A 27,771-nucleotide genomic window follows, 5' to 3' on the forward strand; every position below is an offset into this window, starting at 1 on the left:
TCCAGCCTGGGTGACAGAGTGAGACTCCGTCTCAAAAAACAAACAAACAAACAAATGAACAAACAACAAAAAAACTGCAATGAAAAAAAATCAAACAAAAAAAGCCTAGTTAAAATGAGGTCACACTGGACAGAGTAGGCTCTAAACCCAATCACTGGTCTCCATCTAAGAAGTGACACAGACGCATGGAGTCATAGGCACATGGGAGAAGTCTACGTGATGAGGAAGCAGAGATTGGAAGGATGCATCTGCAAACCAAGGAGCGTCCACAATTGCCAGCAACCACCAGAAGCTACAAGAGGCAAGGAAGGATTCTCCCAGAGGCTTTGGAGGGAGCATGCCCAGGTGACATCTTTTTTTTGAGACGGGGTCTTGCTCTGACTCTGTCGTCCAGGCTCAGGGCAGTGGCACAATCTTGGCTCGTTGCAGCCTCCGCCTCCTGGGTTCAAGCAATTCTCTTGCCGCAGCTTCTCCCAAACAGCTGGGAACGCAGGCGCCTGTCACCCTGCCTGGCTAATTTTTGTATTTTTAGTAGAGACCGGGTTTTACCATGTTGGCCAGGTTGGTCTCCAACTCCTCGCCTCAAGTGATCCGCCTGCCTTGGCCTCCCAAAGTGCCGGGATTACAGGTGTGAACCACTGAGGCCGGGTGCAGTGGCTCACTCCTATAATCCCAGCACTTCTGGAAGCCACAGTCCAGCTCCAGGTGACATCTTAATTTTGGACTGTAGCCTCTAGACTGTGAGAATAAATTTTTATTGTTTTAAGTCCAACCACAAAAAATTGGATCTGATTTTTTAAAAGAAAAATCTTCCCGAGTCACACTTGTAATCCCAGAGCTTTGGACGGCTGAGGCGGGCAGATTCTTTGCGGACAGGAGTTCAAGATCAGAATGGGCAATATAGTGATACCCTATCTCTACAAAAAAAATAAAATTAGCAAGGAATGATGGCACATGCCTGTAAGTCCCAGCTGCTCCAGCAACTGGGGAGGCTGAGGCAGGAAGTAGTTTGATCATGCCACTGCACGGCCAGCCTGGCCAGCAGAGTATGATCCTGCCTCTAAAAAAATAAAGAAAATAAAAATAAACGAAAAGCCTGCAAAGGGTGTGGAGGCTGGATTCATTGGAAAGGATTTAAGCAAGGAGAGCCTTACATAATACCCACAAAAGATCTTAAGTGCCGAAACCGAGAGAGTGCTGTGGGGAAGAAATAGCAGGAGGTGAGGAACAGAGAGAATGAGGAGGGAGAATCCTTGGCACGCAGCAACAGCCCTTTTAGAATGAGAGATGGGAGACAAGGATTGCACTCCAGATCATAGCTGCACCGCCCACGTGAAGAGGGATGCTGCTGTCTGAGATAAGCAGTGCAGGAGGAGAAACAGGTTTGAGATGAAGGAAAAGGGTGGTGAGTTAAAGTGGGAGTCCACGGAGGCTTCTGCAGGAGGTCTAAGTGGAATTCTGGCCCAGGCCATGGAAATAGGGGACAGGAGTTCCTGGGAGCAGATGCCTGGCCAAGGCAAGGATTTGGAAGACTAAAGGGTAGCTGAAGCCCTGAACGATGCGGAGATGCCCTGGTCTAGGCAGAGAACAGAGAGTTTGCTACCAGGCTACCTGGGATCAGAGTGCTAGCTACCTGCCTGGAAGTCACCTCATAAAAGATTCCACGATCACAAGACAGGGACGTGAGTTCCTTGGTAATTATTACGAACTTAAGTTTGCTTGTTTTTTTCTTAGCTTGATGTTTTAGGTTCCTGAATTTCCTAGCTTATTGGAGACAACGAATGCTGTTTGGATCTCTTCCGCGAAGAAGCTGGAGGTGTCATGGAGAAGTGGAATGGCTCACGCTTGTAATCCCAGCACGTTGGGAGGCCAAGGCCGGAGGATTGCTTGAGCCCAGGAGTTTATGACTAGCCGGGGCGACAGAGCAAGACCTTAACTCTATAGAAAATTTAAAAATTAACAGAGTGTGGTGGTACATTCCTGTAGCCCCAGCTACTTGGAAGGCTGAGGTGGGAGGGTCACTTGAGTCCAGGAGTTTGAGCCTGCGGTGAGCTGTGATCATACCAATGAACTCCAGCCTAGACAACAGAGGGAACCCTGTCTTCAAAAAGGATAAGAAAAAGAAAAACAAGAGAAAAAAGAATGACTGGTGTCAACCAAATAATTAAATGGAGTAAGTGTGCTTGCTCATGAATAAAAAGTCACAAATTATCCTAGGCTATCTAATATTCAGGCACAGTCCCTGAAAAGTGAAGTTAGAGTTGACCAGCGTAAAAGAGCTGGTTGCTTTCTTCAGTATCTTTAAAATACAAAAAAACAAGAAAGACAAGCACAGGGTTGTGCAAATCTTGTCCCAGCACAAAACGGCTGCACGCAGTAATCAGAACATTTTGTTGATTTCATAAGGCACCGCATTCTCCCTTGGGTATCCTATAATAATCAAAAGCTTTGGCAGTTATATGTGTTTTTTATAAACTCTGAGAAAGCGAATTAGGTTGGTTTAGTCAATGCACTTTAATTGCCAGACATCAAATTTTCAAAACCTGAAGTTTCTAGAGATTAAAAAATAAAATAAAATTAAATGTTATCCAGAGAGGGCCGGGCGCAGTGGCTCACGTCTGTAATCCCAGCACTTTGGGAGGCCGAGGCGGGCAGATCACGAGGTCAGGAGATTGAGACCATCCTGGCTAACACGGTGAAACCCCGTCTCTACTAAAAATACAAAAAGTTAGCCGGGCGTGGTGGTGGGCGCCTGTAGTCCCAGCTACTCGGGAGGCTCAGGCAGGAGAATGGTGTGAACCCAGGAGGGGGAGCTTGCAGTGAGCCGAGATCACACCAGTGCACTCCAGCCTGGGCGACACAGTGAGACTGCGTCTCAAAAAAAAAAAAAAAAAAAAAATGTTATCCAGGGAGGTGACAACTTTGGGACCTCACTCAGCCCTTACTCACTGTCCTTGTTAGTGACTTGGGCATCACCAGCAGCGCCACCAGCATCCTCTGTGGTGAGCCTGAGTCCCGCCAGCTTAAACTTCCAAACACATCTGTCAAAGAGGTGAGCACCGGAAAATTTTAAACCTCCCTAGCTAATTCCAAGGGACTCTTCAAGCGACGTTTCCTCTAAGAAACCCCCACGGTAGGGACTAAGCAGCCTTCCTCTGGGCTCGCTCTGTTTGGCCGCATTATTTTTTATTGTCTGGGTCTGCCTTTTGTTTTGTGTTACTTTGTTTTGGTTTGGGTCTCGGTCTGCTCCCAGACAATAGCGTCTTTGAAGGCAAACATCGCCTTCTTCCTCTCTCTGTCCCCAACACCTAACATAGTACCTGGCATATTTCCAGGGCTCCAAAATTTATGGACCAGAAGACAATCTGCCTTACAATCAGACGTGCCTCTGAAGACAAGAGGATGAAGTGAAAGCAGTGGGGAAGGAGGGCCACCCCAAGGTCCGAGGCAGCTCAATAAAGAAACCTCTGGGCTGTGCGCAGTGGCTCATGCCTGTAATCCCAGCACTTTGGGAGGCTGAGGCGGGTGGATCACCTGAGGTCAGGAGTTCAAGACCAGCCTGGCCGACATTGTGAAACCCCGTCTCTACTAAAAATACAAAAAATTAGCTGGGCATAGCGGCGGGCGCCTGTAATCCCAGCTACTTAGGAGGCTGAGTTAGAAGAATTGCTTGAACCCGGGAGGCGGAGGTTGCAGCGAGCCAAGATCACGCCATTGCATTCCAGCCTGGGCAACAAGAGCGAAACTCTGTCTCAAGGAAAAAAAAAAAAAAACCTCTTTCCTGCCTTGAAGGACCATCCCTGCAGCACCCAGCAAACACAGACACCTACTTCCTTCAAGGCTCTAGGGTGACACGTGGCCTTTGGTGACTTGAAACCTCCATCTAGTTAGAAAACAAAATCCAGCAACCCATAGAGTAAATATTTTTTTTATTTCAATAGGTTTTGAGGGAACAGGTGGTGTCGTGGTGATTTCTGAGATTCTGATGCACCCATCACCCAATCAGTGTACAGTGTACCCAATCTGTAGTCTTTTATTCCTCACCCCTTCCCACCCTTTCCCCTGACTCCCAAAGTGCATTATATCATTCTTATGGCTTTGCATCCTCATAGCTTAGCTCCCACTTATGAGTGGGAACATATAATGTTTGGTTTTCCATTCCCAAGTTACTTCACTTAGAATAACAGTCTCCAATTCTATCCAGGTTGCTGCGAATGCTATTATTTCGTGGTTTTTTTTTTTTTGTGGCAGAGTAATATTCCATGATATGTATACAGCACATTTTCTTTATCCACTCATTGACTCATGGCCATTTGGGTTGGTTCCATTATTTTTGCAATTGCAAATTGTGCTACTATAAACAGGTGTATGCCACTATCTTTTTTGTATCATGATTTCTTTTCCTCTGAGTAGATACCCAGTAGTGGGATTGCCGGATCAAATGGTTGTTCTACTTTCAGTCCTTGAAAGAATCTCCTCACTGTTTTCCATAGTGGTTGTACAATTTACATTCCCACCAGCAGTGTAAAAGTGTTCCCTTTTCACCACATCCATGTCAACTTCTATTATTTTTTGATTTTTTGATTATGGCCATACCATGAGCAGGAATCTTGAGAGCCCAACAAGTTCTTCCTTAATGAGAGATGCAGGAAGTGGAGAAGGAGCTGGACTCAGAGTATCTTTCTTCTCCTTATCTACTTAGACCCTGTTAGACAATTGATCTAAATATGCATTTATCTCAGAGCTAAGTCTAGTGGGCCCTGGAGGAAATTTAAATCAGGACAGGTGTGGACAGAAGTGTTTGCTGTCTCTTCTCCTTTCTTTTACTTTTTTTCTTTTTCCTCTTGGCAAAGGGCAAGAGGAAGATTCAACTCCAAATGCTCACAGAGCATGCTTCTCCTTCATTGTAATTAAGGTTTCAGTCACCCATGGCTTTACTAGAACTGTATGTAATTGCATTCCAGGTCTCCTATTCAAATCACTCTGGCAATCTTCCTGGGGGACTCCGCTTTAGGTATGTCTTAGTAGGTGCAAGAACTGACTTATCTACTTACTTACCCAAGCTCTCCTCCCTTAAAAAATAACAAGTAACAGAGTCTTAAGTTATTTATTTCACCTAGCGCTAACGGCTCACAAATAGAAATCCAGACTTTGAGGGGGTGATTTCAAAAGGCAACCTTTAATCTCTTTTAACTGTCAGCCATCAGTCTGTAAGAACAGGAAATGTGCTGTATGTAATTGAATCACCATCCTGTTTTCCATCCTCCGTTGCTCTTCCCCGATAAAGTGTCTCTCCTCACACTCCTTTATCTTCGCCTAATGCCTCACCTCTGGGAGAAGGAGCTAGGAGCAGTGAAGAGAATTAATTTGGCTGCAACAATCTGGGGGAAAAAAGCATGCAAATGAGGTTGAAGGCAGGAGGTTTTACTTTCAGAATCCAGTTGCTATTCACACTTCCTTGTGCTTTGTAAGTGCTTCCAAATGTCAACCTTCAGGGTGAAGGGAGGCGGCTGCATCTGGGTTCAAAAATGTGGTTTCACACTTGGATTCTCCAGTCTACTCCACAGGGGAATCTGGGATTACACCAAGCCAGGATGAGACCTCCAGACTTGACAAACCCCTTCAACTGTATCCTGGGCGTGGATGTGCTCATAGTCTACTGTCTGGTCATTTTCAGCGTTATCTTTTAGCACATGGTTGATCACAGGCGTAACATGCTGCTTAGAAATCAGCAGAGGCTCCCTGCTGACTGTCGGGATGGGAGGGAGAGAGGAGAGGACTGCATTTCTTGGTAGAGAAACCCAGTTCAGTGATTTGTTTTACGACACTCCTCAGATGAAATCCACATCGTGAGAGTAAAGGTTAAGAAGGAACTTCAGCTCTTTGGGGTCACCCCAAGCTCTGACCCCCTGCACGGATTGTCATGGCCACACGGCAGCGCTTGAGAGTTTCCATTTCTGTGGAGGCCGAGCTCACAGTTCTGCAGACTGTGTTTTTTGTAAGGTGGAGGGGGAACAGCGTGATACCGCTGTTACCCAGTTAATATTCCACATATGGCTCCACTTTTGATATCACTAAGCTTGGGGAGTTGGGAGTAGCAGGACATGATTAATAGAAAAAATGAAGTGGAATCAGAATTCTTGGATGCTAGTGCTTTTAGCTATCTGAACCTCTGTCTCCATGTCAGGAAATAGGAAGGAGAAATGTCACCTAGACTAACAGTCAGGTCAGCATAAAAGGGCTTCAGGTACATCAGTCTCCACAAGGGGCTTAGGAGACACATGCCTTTTTGTCCATACAAATGTGGGCATTGATGGAATTTTTTCATGGGGTGGTGGACGCGAGCTTTGAAAATCTTCCAGGATGAAATCACCTCTAGCCCTCTCTGGAGAATAAAGCTCTGACTTGTTCATGGGTTAGGGTGGACCCCGAACTGTTTCCTGAGAAATTCCTGGCTTTGCCTTCAGGTCCTCCCCGCCTTCCATCGCAACATAATAAGGTTTCAAGTCTACAGATCATTCTTCAAATAAGGACACAAAATAACGTCTCTCTAAGCCCTTGAACTGATGCCTTCCAACTCTTATCCAAAAGCTGCGTGACGGAAAGTTCCCTAGGAAGGACTATTTAAAAATTATTTTGTTCATTCGCTTTTCTTAGTACTTTAGGATTTTTCTTTGGATAAGGCTGGACATCAGTAAAGTAAACACCTAGGTACTTAATACTTAGGTTCCAAACAAAACTACAGAGTTACATTTTCATCAGGGAAGCTGCAAGAGCCAGGGTAGAAAGCATGAAGCATTTGGTTTGGACCTGCTTACGTTGTGGAGCTGGGGCCCCTGGACCTCCTGTGTCTATTCTAAGAAACCTCGCATCCAAGGCCATATGCAGTGGCTCATGCCTCGGCCTTTGGGAGGTCAAAGTGGGTGGATCTCTGGAGCCCAGGAATTTGAGACCAAGCTAGGCAACATAGTGAGACCACGTCTTTAAATAAAATACAAAAAAAAAAAAAAATAGCCAGGCTTGGTGATGCACACCTGTGGTCCCAGCTACTATGGAGGTTGAGGTGGAAGAATGGCTTGACCCCAGGAGGTGGAGGTTGCAGTGAGCCAAGATCGCACCACTGCACTTCAACCTGGGTGACAGAGTGAGACCCCGTCTCAAAAAAGAAAAAAGAAAAACTTCTCATCCAAAAAGCCTTTTATTTGTAACGGTTTCAGAAAGCTTTCTCTCCCCTGAGTTTACTCTCATTACTGATTTTATCTTCCCTACCCTACCACCCTCCCCCAACCCAGGGATTTTTTTGAGATGGGAGTCTCAGAATCCAAATGGAAATGCAGTATAATTCCATGGCCCCTTGTGTGTCCTGCCTGCTTGTGCCACATTACTTTTCAGACCTTATTGTCTATCCTGCTTGCCTCCCTCTTGAGTTTTGCATGTGCTTTGGTTGAAACTGTCTCAAGTCCTTTTTGAAAATTAAGTCATCATGCCGGGCGCAGTGGCTCACGTCTGTAATCCCAACACTTTGGGAGGCCGAGGCAGGCAGATCACAAAGTCAGGAGATCGAGACCATCCTGGCTAACATGGTGAAACCCCATCTCTACTAAAAATAGAAAAATTAGCTGGGCATGGTGGCGGGCGTCTGTAGTCCCAACTACTCAGGAGGCTGAGGCAGGAGAATGGCATGAACCCAGGATGCAGAGCTTGCAGTGAGCCAAGATCTCACCACTGCACTCCAGCCTGGGTGACAGAGCAATACTCGGTCTCAAAAAAAAAAAGAAAAAAAAGAAAATTAAGTCATCCCAAGCAAACATGTTTGTATTGGTCTATTCTCACGCTGCTAATAAAGACATACTCAAGATTGGGTAATTTATAAAGGAAAGAGGTTTAATTGACTCACAGTTCAGCATGGCTGGGGAGGCTTCAGGAAACTTACAATCATGGTAGATGGGGAAGCAAACACGTCCTTCTTCACATGACAGCAGCAAGGAGAAATGCAGAGTGAAAGGGGGCCGGGGGGAAGCCCCTTATAAAACCATCAGATCTCCTGAGAACTCACTCACTACTAGAAGAACAGCAGGGAGGTCCCTCCCATGACACATGGGGATTATGGAAACTATAACACAGTTCAAGAAGATATTTGGGTGGGGACACAGCCAAATCATACCATTGTTTAAAATACGTTTAGCAAAACACCTGTTTAAAATAATCAATTTCACATTATATACATGTTACAAAATCTCTCATGTACTCCATAAATGTGCACAAATAATAACTTTTTTAAATTAAAATAATCAGTTCGAGAGACTGATGATCTAAGTCATAAATTGGCCCATCCGTTTTTGTCTTCTTTCCTTCCAACTATCCTTCCTCTAAACAACTTCAGTTCTCAATAACACTGATCAAGTAACAATGTTACAGTTTAAAGTAGTAACTCTAAATGACTTACAACACTCAGCACAGAGTCATGCCAGTTAAAGGGTACTGGATAAATGTTTGTGAATGAACAACAGAAAATCTGCAAAGATCAGAAACTCAGTTTTGCTCTAGAGCTTGAAAATTCTTTCCACATTAATTACTTGAATTTCTACCCCATAATTGATTTGTTTTGCTTTTCCTTATGAGCTCCCTCTGGTTTGGACGTTGTTCGTGACTTCCAGTGCCTGTTTCATTCTCCTTGGAGGAAAGGTTGAACAAACTGGAGAGCAGGGGCTGGCAAACATTTTTTTTTAAGGGGCACAAAGCCAATACTTTAGACTTTGTGATCTGTATAGTCTCTGCTGCAACTACAGCCGATCCTCATTATTTGTGGATTCTGTATTTCTGAATTCACCTACTCACTAAAATTTATTTGTAACCTCAAAATGAATACTCATAGTGCCTTTGCACTCATTCCTGGAAAAACATGTCACCTGACACCCACGTTTCCAGCCGATGCTGAACAGGGCAATGTTCTATCTTTTTGTTTCAGCTCTCACACTGTAAATAAGGTGGATCTAGTTAGTCTCATGTGTTTTGCATTTTTGTGCTTTTTGTTAGTGATTTTGCATTTCAGTGACTCCCAAGTATAGTGCTGAGGTCCTGCCTAGAGTTCCCAAGCACAAGAAGCTGTGAGGTGCCTCAAGGAGAAAACCCATGTGTTGGATGTGCTCCGTTCAGGCCTGAGTTCTGGTGCTGTTTCCATGAGTTCCATGTTAACAAGTCAGCAATATATATTAAACAAAGTCCCTTTAAACAGAAGCACATATAAAATATAATTACGTATTGATCAGTAGACAAAAATGTGACCGGAGGCCTGCAGGAAACTAACCCTATATTTCCCCTAGGAGGAATGGTTCAGTATTCACTAATTCAGTATTAACGGTGACTTTATGGAACATAAATGCTGCCAATAACAAGAATAGATTGTACTCAATTCCCCAGATGCCATGCGAAAGCAGCCACAGACAATATGCAAACAATGAGCCTATGTTCCAATAAAATGTTATTTATGGACACTCAAACTTGAAATTCATATAATTTGTATATGTAACAAAAGACTGTGCTTCTTTTAAGCTTTCCCCCAACCATTTAAAAATATAAAACTAGTTTAAACCGGCTGGCCATACGCAAACTGGTGATGGGCTGGATTTGACCCATGGGCTTCTGTTTGTCAGCTCCTGCTGTAAAACCTTGTTTGCAATGAATCTCACTGCTTTAGAGCCAGATCATGGTCAATTTGGGAGGCCAATAATCTTATTCCCCTCTGATATGGTTTGGCTCTGCGTCCCCACCTAAATCTCATCACAAAGTGTAATCCCCATGTGTTGAGGGAGGTGATTGGATCATGAGTGCGGTTTTCCCCATGCTGTTCTCAGGACAGTGAGTGAATTCTCATGAGATCTGATGGTTTTATAAGCGGCTCTTCCCTTTCTCTCATCTGTCACCATGTAAGACGTGCCTGCTTCGCCTTCCGCCATGATTGTAAGTTTCCTGAGGCCTATCTAGTCGTGCGGAACGGTGAGTTAATTAAACTTCTGTCTCTTATAAATTACCCAGTCTTGAGTATTTCTTTATAGCAGTGTGAAAACAGACTAATACACCCTGGAAGTCTCTGCCACCTCAGTGTCATCACGCTGATGGGGTCTAAGAACATTCATGATGTTTGGGTCTGTGTAACAGAAGGACAGACTACTGAAGTTGGACTCCAGATAGCTGGTTTTGAAAGCCAGGGGTCTCATTCTGTCACCCAGGCTGGAGTGCAGTGGCACGATCATAGCTCACTACAGCCTCAAACTCCTGGGCTCACGGGATCGATCCTCCCCCGTCAGCTTTCTGAGGAGCTGAGACTACATGCGCAGCAAATTTTTTTAAGTTTAAACAAACTGATCACACCTGGCTAATCTGTTTAAACTTATTTTTTTTTTTTTTGGTAGAGACAGGTCTCCCTATGTTGCCTATGCTGGTCTTGAACCGGCCACAAGTGATCCTCCCACCTCACCGTTCCAAAGTGCTGGGATTACAGGTGTGAGGCACCTTGCAGGGCCAGGTATCACTTCTTAAATGTTTGACTTGAGGCAACTTTACTGAGCCTCCTACAGAAGACAGAGAAAGACACCTGTGAATCTCCCAGGGCTATAATGCAGGTTAAACCACACAGCAAGAGTAAGCTTTGCAGATGGGACTCCTGATTGCGCCTTCGCCAGTCCCACCCCTTTCCAGTTAAGAAATTTGACCCCAGGTTCCTTGGAAATCATCCAACTCATGTGGAAAGCAAGCGGATACCGACAAATCTCATCCCTTTCTACCCTTCTCAACATTTTCAGGGGTCAGGGATACCATGCAATGTCATCAAAAAATGAGCAGGAAGATTTTTCCCTAAAAACTGTAGCCTTCATTTCCCTCCACTCACAACATGCTGTTTAGAGCACCAGGGAGGCGTCCTCAGATTCTCCCCATCCTTGTTTAGGCTCATGTCAGTCAGATAATTCTCAAGCTTGGACAGAAACCTGCTGGTGAGAAACTTCTCAAGTGTCACTGCTTACAAAAGAGGGAAGAAAACAGAAAAGTCTGTTTATTTTTCTGACCTAAAAGATAACATTGCTTTGCCCTTTCCTTTTTTTTAAGGTTAGATCGGGAGCATTCCTTGAAAGTTGCCCAAGAAGAGATTCTCTGAGCCATTTTTTCCTGGCAATTTGTGTTTTCATTCAAAATGGATTACTTTCAGTAATAATGAGGATTCATATTATAACAAACAATGCTAATTTCCTCATCTGTAAAATTGAAACAGTGGCTCAGATCCCTGCCTATCCGATCACTTAAAGTGATCTGTAAACTATGCAGGATTTTTTTTTTTTTTTTTTTTTTTTTTTTTTGACAGAGTCTTGCCCTGTGGGCCAGGCTGCAATGTAGTGGTGCAATTATCAGGGCTTACTGCAGCCTCAACCTCCCAGGCTCAAGCAAGCCTCCTGCCTCAGCCTCCCGAATAAGTGGTACTACACACGTATACCATTATGCCTAGCTAAGTTTTTTTTTTTTTTTTTTTTTTTTTTGAGACAGAGTCTCGCTCTGTCGCCCAGGCTGGAGTGTAGTGGTGTGATCTCATCTCACTGCAAGCTCCGCCTCCTAGGTTCATGCCATTCTCCTGCCTCAGCCTCCCGAGTAGCTGGGACTACAGGCGCCTGCCACCACGCCTGGCTAATTCTTTGTATTTTTTAGTAGAGATGGGGTTTCACCATGTTAGCCAGGATGGTCTCTATCTCCTACCCCATGATCCACCCGCCTCAGCCCCCCAAAGTGCTGGGATTACAGGCGTGAGCCACCGCACCCGGCCTATGCCCAGCTAAGTTTTTAAATTTTTGCAGAGACGGGGTCTCACTGTGTTGCCCAGGCTAGAGTACAGTGGTGCAGTCATAGTTCACTGTAGCCTCGAACTCCTGAGCTCAAGCAGTCTGCCTGCCTCCGTCTCCCAAAATACTGGGACTACAGGCATGACCCACCAAGCCCAGCCTGAGTATTGCCATGTTATTGGATTACAGAAACCGTGGATGACAAAATTTAACTCATCACCTCTATCCCAAGGAATCCATGGCACTTTTCAGACATGGTATCATTAATTTTTTTTTTTCAGAGTAAAACGCAATATTCATAAAGCCATAGCCTCAGACCTGAGAGCTGAAGGGGACCTCAGAGCGCTCATCCAAATCATTTGTCTATGATGGGGAATCTGAGCCTCTCAGGAGCCTGAGGGGTGCTGGAGGCGGGGGACTCGCGCTGCCCGGTGGCTGGGCCAATCCAGCCCAGCAGGGGCACATCCCAGGGCAGCAAGGGGCATCGTGAGTGGGCAGTAACGTAGCCGCGAGTCTCCACAAGCCAGGCCAGGTCATTCTGCTCCACCTAAGGACTGCATGACTCCCGAGGTCAGCATTTTATTACCTAGGTATGACCCAGGTGTCTCATAACCTTAGTCGCAACTTTCTAGAAACTGATAGAAAATGGGAATCTGGCACACTTGTATGCGTTACCCTTTTCAAAGACAAAGAAATGTCACAGTGAGAGGTAATAGGGTACCCAGAGAGCATGAGTTTCTCTCTTGTTTTGCAGATAAGAAAACAGATTTGGCAGGCTGGGCGCGGTGGCTCACGCCTGTAATCCCAGCACTTTGAGAGGCCGAGGCGGGTGGATCACAAGGTCAGCAGATCGAGGCCACCCTGGCTAACACAGTGAAACCCTGTCTCTACTAAAAATAGAAAAATTAGCTGGGCGTGGTGGCCGGGCGCCTGTAATCCCAGCTACTCAGGAAGCTGAGGTAGGAGAATGGCGTGAACCCGGGAGGTGGAGCTTGCAATGAGCCGACATGGCGCCACTGCACTCCAGCCTGGGCGACAGAGCGAGACTCTGTCTCGAAAAAAAAAAAAAAAAGAAAATAGATTTGGCCAAAATCTAATGGTCTAGGAGTCCTCCACAACCTTCCCTGCCCCATGCCCCTCCCTGCCCTCTCATCTTACCCCTCCACCCAGGTTGCAGGTTCTGTACCCTTGATTCTGCAGTTCCACATTTTTTGTTTGTTTTGAGACAGTGTCTCACTCTGTTGTCCAGGTTGGAGTGCAGTGGCACGATCATGGCTCATTGCAACCTCGAACTCCTGGGCTCAAATGATCTTCCCACCTCAGCCTCACTTCCACTATTTTCATCTTAGTGGATTTTTTAGGACTTTAAACAACCCATCAAAAGTGTCAGAGTTGGAAAGCTGACGTCACCTGTTCTGCTAACTGAGTGTGTGTTTCTAGTGAATTGCTTTACCTCTTGGGACACAGGGATTGCAACAGGAGCTGATCTCAGGTGTGCTGCTGGGAAGGGTGACTTGCTATCATGGGGAAGGCAGCAGTGTTCTCTCTTGCTGAGCCTTGACAAGGTTTGAGCCCTCCCCAAGCCCAAGGTTGGTTTCTATACCCACTGCAATTCAATCTTTTCCAGAAAACCTACACACTTTTACAGGTCGTAAAAGGGCCCTGCCATCCTGCGAGGAGAAAGGAGAAGATTCCACTTGGTTATTATTATTTTGAGACACGTTCTCGCCCTGTTACCTAGGCTGGAGTGTAGGGTGCAATCATGGTTCACTGCAGCCCTGACCTCCTTGGCACCAAGTGACCCTCCCACTTCAACCTCCCTAGCTGGGATTATGGGCACCAGCCACGATATCAGGCAAATTTTGTTTGTTTCTTTTATAGAGACAAGGTCTCTCTATGCTGCCCAGGCTGGTCTCAAACTCCTGGCTTCAAATGATCCTTCCACCTCAGCCTCCCAAAGTGCTGGCCTTGGTCATTCTATAAAACAGCAGCTTTCATTGCCAGCAGAGATGATTTTCAAAGTTCCAGCCATGGAGCACAGCCTTCCAAGGAAGGACCCGTTGGAAGCAAAGTGTGTAAGCCAGCTCGTGCTGGGCTGCCCTGTCTCAAACAGGGGTGTGCTGGCGTGGAGATTAAAGCCCAATTTAATCTTCTTCTGCACCTTGCCATCATCAGGTGGCCTGGTAGTGGTGAAGCCCTAGGGGACAGTTTGATTGTGACAGGTTGAAATTTAACCTGAATGTTACAGGTTAAAATTAAGGCTCTTCCAGGGGTTTAAGGCTGCAGTGAGCTATGATCACACCACTGCATTCCAGCCTGGATGACAGCGACAGACCCTGTCTCAAAAAAAAAAAAGAAAAAAAAGAAAAAAAAGCTAAAGCTCTTTCACATGCCCCTCAACACTCAACACTGTTTACAATCTGGCCACAACCATTGCCCACCCTCCACCCCAGCCCATGGTCCACCCACACCAGAATGTGCCCCTGTAGGGTCACTGCCTCTCTCCTGTTCCCAGATTCACCCATCAGGGCTCTGCTCAGATGTCACCTCCTCTGTCATTGCTTCCTCAATGCTTTCTCCAGCGCCTTGTGTATATCTGGAATATAGCACCATTTACTCTGTTTTCTGAGGTCGGTTTCCCCCAGCAGATCATGAATTCCTTCAAAACAGGAACTGGGTCTTACTGTTGGAATGTTTAAGGGATACTGGAAGAACACTTGAGTGTTGGGGGATGGGGATGTAGTTGAAAGAGGAAGCCTGAGCCTCATGGAGCTGACATCCTGGAGAGGAAGAAGACAGACAATAAACACGATAAACAAGAAGTGGGGGGTAGCTTATTATAGAATGATCAGTGCTGTGGAGAACAAGCAGAGATGGGAGAGCGAGTGTGTGTTGGGTGGGAGGAGGGCATTTCAGTTGCAAAGGGTGGTCAGGGAAGGCCACCCACGATGAACATGGGTATCAGCCTGAAGGTAGCAAGGGGGAGAGCAGTGTGGCTATTTGGGGGTGGGGGCATAGCAAGGTAGATTATAAAAAGTGGTCAGACACGGTGAAACCCCGTCTCTACTAAAAAATACAAAAAATTAGCCGGGCGTGGTGGCGGGCGCCTGTAGTCCCAGCTACTCGGAGAGGCTGAGGCAGGAGAATGGCGTGAACCCAGGAGGCGGAGCTTGCAGTGAGCCGAGATTGAGCCACTGCACTCCAGCCTGGGTGACAGAGCGAGACTCCGTCTCAAAAAAAAAAAAAAAAAAAAAAAAAGTGGTCAGATTCTGGACATATTTGACCTACCATTTCCATTCTAGGAATTTATTCTAAGGAAATAGTTGCACAGTTGGCAAAGCTGTAGCTCGCAGCAATGTTCATCACAGCTTGTTCGTGATATTAGCTTTGTAGAAAACATAAATTTACAAAAATGGCAATCTCATTGAATAAGTTATGCAATAATGAAATAGAATATTATGTATCCACTAAAATAATAATGTAGAAATATGTTCATTGACGTGAAAGATGTTCACTTGATATTATTAAATGAAGTAAAATGAAAATATAAAATATTTTTAATTTTTATTTTTAATTGTGGTAAAATACACATAATATCAAATTTGCCATCTTAATCTTTTTTTTTTTTTTTTTTAGACAGAGTCTTGCTCTGTCGCCCAGGCTGGAGTGCAGTGGCACTATCTCGGCTCACTGAAAGCTCCGCCTCCCGGGTTCACACCATTCTCCTGCCTCAGCCTCCTGAGTAGCTGGGAATACAGGCACCCACCACAACGCCTGGCTAACTTTTTGTATTTTTTTAGTAGAGACGGGGTTTCACTGTGTTAGCCAGGATGGTCTCAATCTCCTGACCTCATGATCTGCCTGCCTCGGCCTCCCAAAGTGCTGGGATTACAGGTGTGAGCCACTGCACCCGGCCCATCTGAATCATTTTTAAGGGCAAAGTTCAGTAGTGTTAGGTACATTCGGACTGTTGAGCAACAAGTCTCTAGAACTCTTTTCATTTTGCAAAACTAACAGTCTGTACCTATTAAAAACTCCCAATTTCTTCCTGCCGAATTATCTGGGGACCACTATTCTGCTTTTGTCTCTATAAGTTACTCTATACTAGGTATCTCATATAAAGAGGATTATGCCCTATTTGCCTTTTTGGGAACAGCACATTTTACTTAGCATAATGTCCTCAAGGTTCATTCATGTTGTATCATGTGTCTGAAGCTTGTTCCTTTTTAAGACTGAAGAACATTCCATTGTATGGATATAACGCATTGTGTTTATCCATTCATCAATTAATGGACATTTAGGTTGTTTATTCCTTCTAGCTATTGTGAATGATATTTCTATGAACAGGGGTGTACACATATCTATTTTTAATTTTTTTTTTAAGATGGAGTCTTGCTCTGTCACCAGGCTGGGGTTCAGAGGCACAATCTTGGCTTACTGCAACCTCTGTCTTCCCAGGTTCAAGTGATTCTCCTGCCTCAGCCTCCCGAGTAACTGGAACTACAGGTGCAAGCCATCACACCCAGCTAATTTTTGTATTTTTAGTAAAGACAGAGTTTCACCATGTTGGCCAGGATGGTCTCGATCTCTTGACCTCGTGATCCACCCGCCTCAGCCTCCCAAAGTGCTGGGATTACAGGCGTGAACCACCATGCCCGGCCTATCGTTAATTTTTTGAGTAACCATCAACCTGCTTTCTAGAAAGGCTACATTGTTTTACATTGCTATCAATAGTGCACAAGGGGCCTGGTGTGGTGGCTCACGCCTGTAATCCCAGCACTTTGGGAGGCTGAGGCGGGTGGATCACAAGGTCAAGAGATCGAGACCATCCTGGCTAACACAGTGAAACCCCGTCTCTACTAAAAAAATACAAAAAATTCGCCGGGCATAGTGGCGGGTGCCTGTAATCCCAGCTAGTCGGGAGGCTGAGGCAGGAGAATGGCACAAACCTGGGAGGTGGAGCTTGCAGTGAGCCGAGATCACACCACTGCACTCCAGCCTGGGCAACAGAGAGAGACTCCGTCTCAAAAAAAAAAAAAAAAAAGTGCACAAGGGTTCCTGTTTCTCCCCATCATCACCAACACTTGTTATTTTCTGGTTTTTGATAATAGCCATACTAGTGGGTGTGAGGTAGTATCCCATTATAGGTTTGATTTGCTAGAAATGCATTTTTATTGTAGAAATTATTGGCAATCAGTATACGTGGACTGGCTAAAATATTTTATAGAGACATTCCCAAAGATAAAAACAATATTCAAAGATTCCATTAAAAGTAAGCAAAGGACACAGAGACATTCCTCCAAAGAAGATATTCAAATAGGTGATAAACACAAGAAAAGATGCTTAACATCACTAATTATTAGGTAATGCAAATCAAAACCACAGTGAGAAACAATTTCACACTCATTAGGATGGCCATTCTAAAAAAATAAAAAAAACAAAAAACAAAATAACAAGTGTTAGTGAGGATGTGGAGAAATCAGAACCCTTGTGTACTGCTGATGGTAAAGTGTTGCAGCCACTGTGGAAAACAGTATGGTGGTTTCTCAAAAAATTAAACATAGAATTACCATATAATCCAGCAATTACACTTCTGGGCATATACTCCAAAGAACTGAAAGCAGAGACTCCAACAAATATTTGTATACTCATATTTATAACCTCTTTATTCTCAGTAACCAAACAACCCAATTGAATTGAATTGAATTATTCTAAATTTGAAACAACCCAAGTGTCCACTGACAGATGAATGAACAAAAAAGTGGTATGTGTATACAATGATATATTATTCAGACTTAGAAATGAGTGAAATTCGGACGCATGCAGCAACATAGATGAATCCTGAAGACATTATGTTAAATGAAATACGCAGGATGCAAAATGACAGATATTGTATGATTTTGCTTATATGAGCTACCTAGTAGTCAAATTCATAGAGTCAGAAAGTAGAGCGGTCGTTGCCAAGGCTAAGGGAAAGGGAGGATGGAGGGTTACTGTTTAATGATTTCAGAGTCGGTTTGGCTTGGGATGTTGAAAAAGTTCTGGAGCTAGATCGTGGTGATGGTTGCAGAACAATGTAAATGTACTTAATGTCACTGAACTGTATGGTTAAAATGTTACATTATATGTTATGCATATTTTACCACCATTTTAAGAAAATCTGTTTAAAAAAGGAACCTCTTCAACTCATCTCAGGAGACCAGAAGTTGCAGTGTCTCTCACATTCTCAAGACTTAAATTTTGTCCTTGGACTATCAGAGTTAGAATAATAAAGTCTAATCTCTACATTGTCCAGCTGAAGAAATAGCAGCTCAGAAATATATCTGTCTTGGGATATCAAATCATGTCAATTTCTTGAGCACTTAATTATGTGTGATGGTTAATTTTATGTATCAACATGGCCAGGTTATAGCATCCAGTTGTTTGGTCAAACATCAGTCTAGATGTTGCTGTAAAGGTATTTTAAAAGATATGGTTAACATATAAGCCAGTAGGCTTTGAATAAAGCAGATTACCCTTTATAATGTGTGTGGGCGTCGTTCAGTCATTTGAGGGCTTTAAGAAAAATAACTGAGCTCCCCTAAAGAGGAACGGATTCTGCCTCCAGGCTGCATTCAGTCTCAAGGCTGCAATAGCAGCTTCTTCTGGAATTTCCATTCTGCTGGCCTGCCTTGCAGATTTTGGACTTCCCAACCCCCACAATTGCATGAGCAGATTCTTCAAAATAAATCTCTTTCATTGGCTCTATTTATCTGGAGAGCCTTGACTAATCACCATAGAAAGGGCCGCGTGGGACGTACAAGTGGTTCAGACCTGGCTTTCAGGCCTTTTGACTGGTTCAACATCCACTTACCAGACTCTAAACCAGAGCAATTGTTCGGTTCACAGTCATGTCATAACATTGCTTGTGAATAAGTGGTTTTCCTGACACATTCGGCTTTTGGTGTGACAATTTCAAAGCACCATAAGCCAAAACCAAAATTAAACCCTTTGAATTTACTATTCTTCCCACTGTGCCACACTGCTCCTCTTAGGAAATAGCCTCACCAAACTTAGGCAGTTTATTGCTGACACATCCCATCTGTTGTCCTCACAGTGTGAATGCCATGTGTTCGTCAAGTTCACTTGGATTTCTCCCACACGCTCACACTCTGTATTCTGGGAATTAAGCTGAGGAAAGTATCCTCTTCCTCACCAGCAACTGCTAGAGTCAGCTTCCTTTAGTAAACAATGTCGGTGCAGTGAATGTTCTCAGTAAAGCCCTCTGGATGCATTCTTTGCCTGTGTAGAGCCAAAGAAAAGTAGCTGAAACGTGCAATCTCAGCATTTTTCTGTCTATTATCAGTGCTTAGTCTCTTCCGTGCAGATCCTGTGTGGATGGCTACGAAACAGGACAAATTTTTTGTCTTAAAAAATGAGCTGATATTACATAATGGAAATTATATATTGGTTAGGATTTCAGCTCCTATTCCCTTCTCCATGAGCTCCATTATACCAAACCAAACAAAACAAAAAGGAAACATTGAAGGAAAATATTTGAACAATTAAGGTTTGGGACACACACACAACTTTCTTTGAATTCAGTTAATGTTGCTTTTAAACAAGAACAGCTTTTTGATTACATCTTTCTGATTGCAGTCCTCTTTCTCTCTTCCATGATGACCACTAGCTCCTGGTTCAGCCACGAGTGATGGAGCCACTGGCTTAATAGGGTTCTCAAAGGATAAAAGGAGACACTCAAACCGCGGGGCTGAGAAGACTCGATGAGCCAAAAAGCAAGCTCTGTTTCAAGTAGCTAAGAGGTGAATCACATTTGCAGAAAGCAAAGAGAACTGGAAGTAGGAATTGAAAAGCTGGGACACAAAGCTAGAATTTAGGATGAATCAGATAAAGTGGCCAGCTAGAATGCAGCCTCGTTTTCCTAGCTTTACTCTGCGGTACGTGCATTTACTGTAGAGTAGAGTGCTTTTTGAAGAATGAACAAAGGAAAACTATTCTGCTTTCCTTATCTTCTCTGTAATTTCCTGCTAGTGCCCCCACCCTTGGCTACCACCTGCCCCCATACTAACCCAATCAGTAGAATGGCAAGGCTCATTCCTCATGCATTATTTAGAGCGCACGCTGGTGGTGTTAGAACTAGGTTAGGCAGCTGTGAAAACCCAGAGGCTCCCTTGCGATTCTGATTTGCCTTTTTCTGATTCAACTGTGTTGTTCCCTTGTGATGTTCCCCAGAATCCAAAGTGAAGCCTTGGGATGATTCCTGTAATTTTTTTTTTTAAGGCGAAAAATGTCCCTGTGATAGAGATGTGAGACCAGCTGTTAAAGTTTATGTGAGAATCTGTTTTTAGGAGACAAAATGTATCCAAGATACATGTAAAAGTTGAAGAGAGAAGACAAAACAACAACGATGAAGGTGTGGAAGACAGGACAAAAGGATATTGAAGCTGGGAAAAATATGATGAAGCCCTTCAGGCTTTTATTCCCAAGATACTTGTGATGAGATCCCATAGAGCTGCTAAACGGGGATTATAAATTTGGCTTTAAACACTTTAGAAGCCAGGCTAAAATGGGACCATATAATAAATTACGTGACTGGGGGAGGGGTGGTTAGAAGAGAAGTACTACTGCTCTTCAAACAGAGATTAGAGAAAAATCCATTCTCCTACCACCCTTATCACCCACTCACAACTCTCCCTGGGGAAAACATGAAGACCACAGAGGCTGACTGTAGGGGCTTATGCCTATAATCCCAAGACTTTGGGAGGCTGAGGCAGGAGGATTGCTTGAGTCCCAACCTGGACACCAGAGCCAAATTATCCAGGGGTGGTGGTGCATGCCTGTAGTCCCAGCTATTTGGGAGGCTGACGCAGGAGGATCACTTGAGCCCAGGAAGTTGAGGCTGCAGTGAGCTGTGGTCATGCCACTGCACTCCAACCTGGGTAACAGAGTGAGCCCGTCTCTAAAAATAAAAATAAAAAAAAACCAACACTACTGTGCAGTAGTCTTTCTAAGCACATTTTCTAATGTTCTTACAACGTAAGCATCAACCTTCTCCAAAGGCTGGGACTGTAGGGATACGAGATGAGAGGCTTGCCTTCAAGAATTTTCTGATTTAATGAGAAGGGGGAGTATGTTATTATCTAGTTGATGGAGGGGATTGAATTGATGGCTCTGGGTGCAAATTTCTGTAGCAGAGAGATTTTTCCACATTTGAAGTAGGGTGCACATGATCTGTCTACAGTGCAGTTCTGTACAGAGACCTGCAGCCACTCCAGGACGTGTCTTCTGGAAAACACGAAGTGGCTAAGAGAGAAATGACCTGTGAAAGGGATCAAATGTGCCTCTGTTGGGGTTACAATAATTCATACTTATGAGAAAAGCGTGAAACCCATGAAACCAGATCGTGGCTCCTCAGTGAAGCATGGAGAAGAGCATTAACTCCCAGAGAACAGATCACAGGGAAAGGCGGAGTGAAAGGCTGATAGCCCATGTCCCAGGACTGGGGAGAGCAGCTGCATCACAGAAAAACACTAGAAGCTTGCCTGGGAGATGCTGCCCTACTGCAGAAGACACATTCCTTCAACATGAACAACAGCAGCATCTTGCTGGGATAAAGGAGAGAGGAAAACAGGGGAGGAATTAATTCCAGGGAAACTTTCTCGAGTGAGTAGCATCGCATTTATTTCCCCCATGGCAAAGTGCTTTTCAAATTAGCAACCGCACCTGGCTAATTTTTATTTATTTTATTTTATGTTTTGAGATGGAGTCTTGCTCTGTCACCCAGGCTGGAGGGCAGTGGTGCAATCTCGCCTCACTGCAACCTCCACCTCCTAGATTCAAGCGATTCTCCTGCGTCAGCCTCCTGAGTAGCTGAGACTACAGGTATGTGCCACCAGGCTTAGCTAATTTTTATTTTTATTTGTTTTTAGAGACAGGGTTTCATTCACCATGTTGACCAAGCTGGTCTTGACTCCTGACCTCAAGTGATCTGCCCCTCTCGGCCTCCCAAAGTGCTGGGATTACAGGCGTGAGCCACTGCACCTGGCCTTAACTGGCTAATTTTAAAAATGTTTTTAATAGAGATGGGGGGGTCTCACTATGTTTCCCAGGCTGGTCTCGAACTCCTGGCTTTGGTCTCCTAAAGTGCTAGGATTACAGGCATGAGCCACCATGCCCAGCCTATTTTTTATTGTCATTTGTCTGGTTTTGCCCTAGATACCCGGGTTAGGTAAATATTGGTACAGATGAAAAATATTAGTATGTTCTAGAAGCAACTCTGGAATGCCCCAAAGCAGGAATAATAGCCAGCTCCTGAGTGTCAGTGTAAGTCGGGTATTTCCATCAGGGTAATGGAAACTTCACATTACAAACAGCTGCAGTTCCATCCTTGCCCCCTTCTGCCACCATCCTCAGGCAGAACAAGTGGCAGCTAGGAGCATCAGCATCCTACGTTGGCCCCCAGCAGGACAGAGTGGCTTCTTTTCGTGGCCTCAGCTTTTCTTAAGTGATTTCCTCCCAGTAACTTGCTATTCCCCCTGGGAGACTGGCCAGGCTTCATTCTACCTAGAGCCCTTTCTTACTTTTTTTTTGTTGTTGTTGTTGTTTTGTTTTTTGAGAGGGAATCTCTCACTGCCTCCGAGGCTGGAGTGCAGTGACACGATCTCGGCTCAGTGCAACATGTGCCTCTTGGGTTCAAGCGATTCTCCTGCCTCAGCCTCCCGAGTAGCTGGGATTACAGGCACCTGCCAGCACGCCTGGCTAATTTTTGTATTTTTAGGAGAGACAGGGTTTCACCATGTTGGCCAGGCTGGCCTCAAATTCCTGACCTCAAGTGATCTGCCCGCCTCGGCCTCCCAAAGTGCTGGGAGTACAGGCATGAGCCACTGCGCCCGGCCAGGAGCACCCCTTTCAAATACAAGCAACCTTGCTTTCTGTCCTCGTCCTCTTCCCCAGCTTTCTAGGGCTATTGCAATTCTATGGTAGACAGATTCTCACTGGAATCTTCAGTCATCCCACTTAGGATGTACTGTTATGCATGCCGGATGCACAAATGTGACACCTATTAGGTTGGGGCCGCCTGGCTACTGGCTCACCCTGTCATGCTCAGTCGCATCGATTTATTTTTATGGTTATCACAGCACTTAATATTGTTGGAAGTTATCAATTACCTTGTATGTTAATTCACTTACAAGTTTACTGTCTGTTTTCTCCCTCTAGAATAGAAAGTCCACGAGACCAGTGACCGTGCTTATCTCACTGACTTCTGTATTTTCAATGCTTTGAACAGTATTTGGCACATATTAGGTACTCAATAAATTTTTTTGTTGTTGTGAATAGAGGATATACTACATTCTATTTTATTTTCTGTTCATTTATTTATTTTTGAGACAAGATCTCACTCTGTCACCTAGACTCGAGTGCAGTGGCGCAATCACTGCTCACTGCAGCCTCCGTCTCCCGGGCTCAGGTGATCCTCCCATCTCACCCACCGGAGTAGCTGGGACTACAGTCTCACACCACCATGCCCGGCTAATTCTCATTTTTGTTTCTGTTTTGTAGAGACAGGGTCTGGCTATGTTTCCCAGGCTGGCCTCGAACTCCTGAGCTCACGCGAACTTCCCACCTCTGCCTTTCAAAGTGCTGGGATTACAGGCGTGAGCCACCACACCCTGCCAGGATATAGTAAATTTTAAATCAGAGAACTTAAAGAAATACAACTCTACTGAATGCTGCAGTAGGGGAACTTAGAGTGGACAAAGGTCACTAGGAGCTGGAGAGCTGAGGAAACAGGCGTGCAAAGGTAAAAAAAAGGAGCTGAAAGCAGTGGTTCTCAAAGTGTGCCTCGGACGACTGTGGGGTGGTATCCCTGAGACCATTTCAGGGAGTCTGTAAGGTCAAAACTACTTTCATAATATTAGGATACTATTTGCCTTTTTCACTATCTTTACATTTCCACTGATGGTGCAAAAGCAAAGGCTGTACTTTCAGGGGTCATTTCTGTAGTTCATTAATACAGTTTTCTGAGCATGTAGAGCACGAAAAAAATAAAAAATATATATATTTTACAAAGCAAAAGGGGGTAAAACTGCTGTCATTTTAGCATGGCACCAAATTATTACCACACACTTATAATAAAATGAATGTCAGTTTTACTTAAGAATATCCTTGATACATTAGTACAAATTAATTTCATTAAGCCTTGACCTTTATGTTCATATCCATTTAATATTCTGTGCGGCCACATGGGAAAGGCACAAAGCAGTTCTGCTGAACAGTGAAGTATATTAGTTTTCTTCAGAAAAAAAAACACTTGGTAATTGAATTGTGAGTTAACCTAACCTTTTTTTTTTTTTTTCATGGAACACTGTTTTTACTTTAAATTATGTAAGACAAACTATGGTTACTTTACGCTTAAATATTTCATAAACGCTTCCTCAAAAATGAATAAAGTGATATTGTCACCTCAAGTAAAATAACAAAGAGTATTTGTTGCCAAAGATAAAATTTGAACTCAAGAGAAAATAAGAACTATAGAAAACTTATATCTATCACAGTGAGCTTGACAGCTTCCTTATAGAGATTATTCTGAGGAGACTGGTGGTAATATTGTTAAAAATGATTTTTGATGTTGTATAATAAAACATGTTGAAATTGGAAGATCTATATAACTCAGTGACCCAATATCTTCCAAATGTTACAAAATCATGCATAGATAAAATGTATTCAAAGTGCAAAATAAATCAATGGATTTCCTGTAACAGAGGAAAAACTCCATTGTTAAAGTTGCAGAAAACTCCATTATTGAGGTTGCAGATTCCACACTGAAATTAACTTCTAAGAAACTAGTACTTACTGAACTTAGGTATAGTACCACACTGTAAGCACCAATACCTAAAAAAGCTATTAAAATATTTCTCCCATACACAGAGGCTAATTTTTCTTCACGAACTTCCACTAAAACAAGTTATTACAACAGGCTGAGTGTAGAAGCAGAGTGGCTATGAGAATCCAGCTGTTTTCTATTAAGCTAGACATTAAAGAGATCTGTAAACTGTAAATGACATCACTCTCCTCACTACATTTTTGTTTTGTTTTGGAAAATACATTTTTCATAAACTGTTATTTATATTAACATGTAATACATTACTTTTACTTTTATATAAATAAATAATTTAAGACTTTCTCAGTATTGTTATTTTATTTATTTTATTTTGAGGTGCAGTCTCACTGTTGCCCAGGCTAGGGTGTGGTGGCACGATCTCAGCTCACTACAACCTCACCTCCCAGGTTCAAGCAATTCTCTTGCCTCAGCCTCCCAACTAGGTGGGATTACAAGCGTGCACCACCACGCCCAGCTAATTTTTTTAGTTTTAGTAGAGATGGAGTTTCTCCACGTTGGCCAGGCTGGTCTCGAACTCCTGATCTCAAGTGATCTGCCCACCTCGGCTTCCCATAGTGCTGGGATTACAGGCGTGAGCTACCACGCCCAACCCTGAGTATTATTTGTGAATATAATAAATGTCAATAAGCCAGACTTAAAAACTGTTGTGGGGTGGGGGGAAGGGGGAGGGATAGCATTAGGAGATATACCTAATGCTAAATGACGACTTAATGGGTGCAGCACACCAACATGGCACATGCATACATATGTAACAAACCTGCACATTGTGCACATGTACCCTAAAACTTAAAGTATAATAAAAAAAAAAAAAGCCATTTGGAATCCTCAATTTTTAAGAAAGTAGGTGGGTTCTGAGACCCAAATATTTGAGAACCTCAGATGTAGATTAGGCCTAAGAAAACTCACCAGTGGAACCACTGTAAATGAGGCATTTTCTTCTCACTTTTCTTTTTGAGGCCCAAATCCGCACAAATTAAACAAAACAGAACAATTAATTGGGGCCGAGCGCAGCGGCTCATACCTGTAATCCCGATGAGAGGTGACAGCTTGCTGGCACTCCTCACAGCCCTCGCTTGCTCTCGGCGCCTCCTCTGCCTGGGCTCCCACTTTGGTGGCACTTGAGGAGCCCTTCAGCCCACCGCTGCACTGTGGGAGCCCCTTTCTGGACTGGCCAAGGCGGGAGCCGGCTCCCTCAGCTTGCAGGGGTGTGGAGGGAGAGGCGGGAGCGGAACCGGGGCTGCGCGCGGCGCCTGCGGGCCAGCTGGAGTTCCGGGTGGGCGTGGGCTTGGCGGGCCCCTCACTCGGAGCAGACTGCCGGCCCTGCCGGCCTCGGGCAATGAGGGGCTTAGCACCCAGGCCGGCGGCTGCGGAGGGTGTACCGGATCCCCCAGCAGTGTCAGCCCACCCGCGCTGCGCTGGATTTCTCACCGGCCCTGGCTGCCTTCCCGCGGGGCAGGGCTCGGGACCTGCAGCCCGCCATGCCTGAGCTTCCCAGCCCCTCCGTGGGCTCCTGTGCGGCGGGAGCATTCCCGACGAGCTCCACCCCCTGCTCCACAGCGCTCAGTCCCATCGACCACCCAAGGGGTGAGGCGTGCGAGCGCACGGCGCAGGACTGGCAGACAGCTCCACCTGCAGCCCCAGTGCGGGATCCACTGAGTGAAGCCAGCTGGGCTCCTGAGTCTGGTGGGGATGTGGAGAACCTTTATGTCTAGCTCAGGTATTGTAAACACACCAATCAGCACCCTGTGTCTAGCTCGAGGTTTGTGGGTGCACCAATCTACACTCTGTGTCTGGCTGCTCTGGTGGGGCCTTGGAGAACCTCTGTGTCAATACTCTGTATCTAGCTGATCTGATGGGGACATGGAGAACTTTCATGTCTAGCTCAGGGATGGTAAACGCACCAATCAGCCCCCTGTCAAAACAGACCACTCGGCTATACCAATCAGCAAGACGTGGGTGGGGCCAGATAAGAGAATAAAAGCAGGCTGCCCGAGCCAGCAATAGCAACCCACTCAGGTCCCCTTCCACACTGTGGAAGCTTTGTTCTTTCGCTCTTTGCAATAAATCTTGCTACTGCTCATTCTTTGGGTCCACACTGCTTTTATGAGCTGTAACACTCACCGCAAAGGTCTGCAGCTTCACTCCTGAAGCCAGCGAGACCACGAGCCCACCGGGAGGAACGAACAACTCCAGACTCACCGCCTTAAGAGCTGTAACACTCACTGCAAGGTCTGCAGCTTCACTTCTAAGCCAGCGAGACCACGAACCCACCAGAAGGAACAAACTCCGAACCATCCGAACATCAGAAGGAACAAACTCCGGACACGCCATCTTTAGAACTGTAACACTCACCGCGAGGGTCCGCGGCTTCATTCTTGAAGTCAGTGAGACCAAGAACCCATCAATTCCGAACACATCAACACTTTGGGAGACCTAGACAGGTGGATTGTTTGACTCCAGGAGTTCAAGATCAGCCTGGGCAACATGGTGAAATCTCATCTCTACAAAAATTACAAAAATTAGCCGTGTGTGGTGGCGTGCCTGTAGTCCCAGCCACTTGGGAGGTTGAGGTGGGAGGACGACCTGAGCCCAGGGATATTGAGGCTCCTGTGACCCATGATTCTGCCGCTGCATTCCAACCAGGGCGACAGAAGGAGACTCTGTCTCAGGACGAAGAAAAAAAAATTTTATATGTATATATCTATCCCTGAAAGAAACGGCTAATATTTACTGACTGGTGTGTCTTCGTGCCATAGAACATCGACTCTCTCTTTTTTTTTTCTTCACATGCAGAAAAGAGGCTTCATTAAGAAAAAAATATGGAGCGCTTGACGAATTTGCGTGTCATCCTTGCGCAGCGGCCATGCTAATCTTCTCTGTATTGTTCCAATTTTAGTATATGTGCTGCCGAAGCAAGCAGAGAACATTGACTCTCATTTTCACTTCAGAACTATTCTGGAAGGTAATAGTTAATCAGTCCCATTTTGATAGAAGAAGGAAGAGGCTCAGAACAGTTAAGTAAGTTGCCCAAGGTTACAGAGCTAA

At 44.8% G+C, this 27,771-nt stretch overlaps 1 non-coding gene and 1 pseudogene across 1 annotated transcript; one reads left to right on the top strand and one right to left on the bottom strand.

Annotated features, from left to right (window-relative positions):
• Positions 1 to 23,797: 23,797 nt before the first annotated feature.
• LOC129461868 (uncharacterized) lies at positions 23,798 to 23,871 on the top strand (annotated as a pseudogene).
• A 3,668-nt stretch (positions 23,872 to 27,539) lies between these two features.
• Positions 27,540 to 27,642, bottom strand: LOC129461145 (U6 spliceosomal RNA). Its single transcript, XR_008650402.1, has one exon. It is a non-coding gene; the product is annotated as a U6 spliceosomal RNA (small nuclear RNA).
• Between the last annotated feature and the right edge of the window lie 129 nt (positions 27,643 to 27,771).

Source organism: Symphalangus syndactylus, chromosome 1 (assembly GCF_028878055.3).
Source record: "Symphalangus syndactylus isolate Jambi chromosome 1, NHGRI_mSymSyn1-v2.1_pri, whole genome shotgun sequence".
Taxonomy (NCBI): domain Eukaryota; kingdom Metazoa; phylum Chordata; class Mammalia; order Primates; family Hylobatidae; genus Symphalangus; species Symphalangus syndactylus.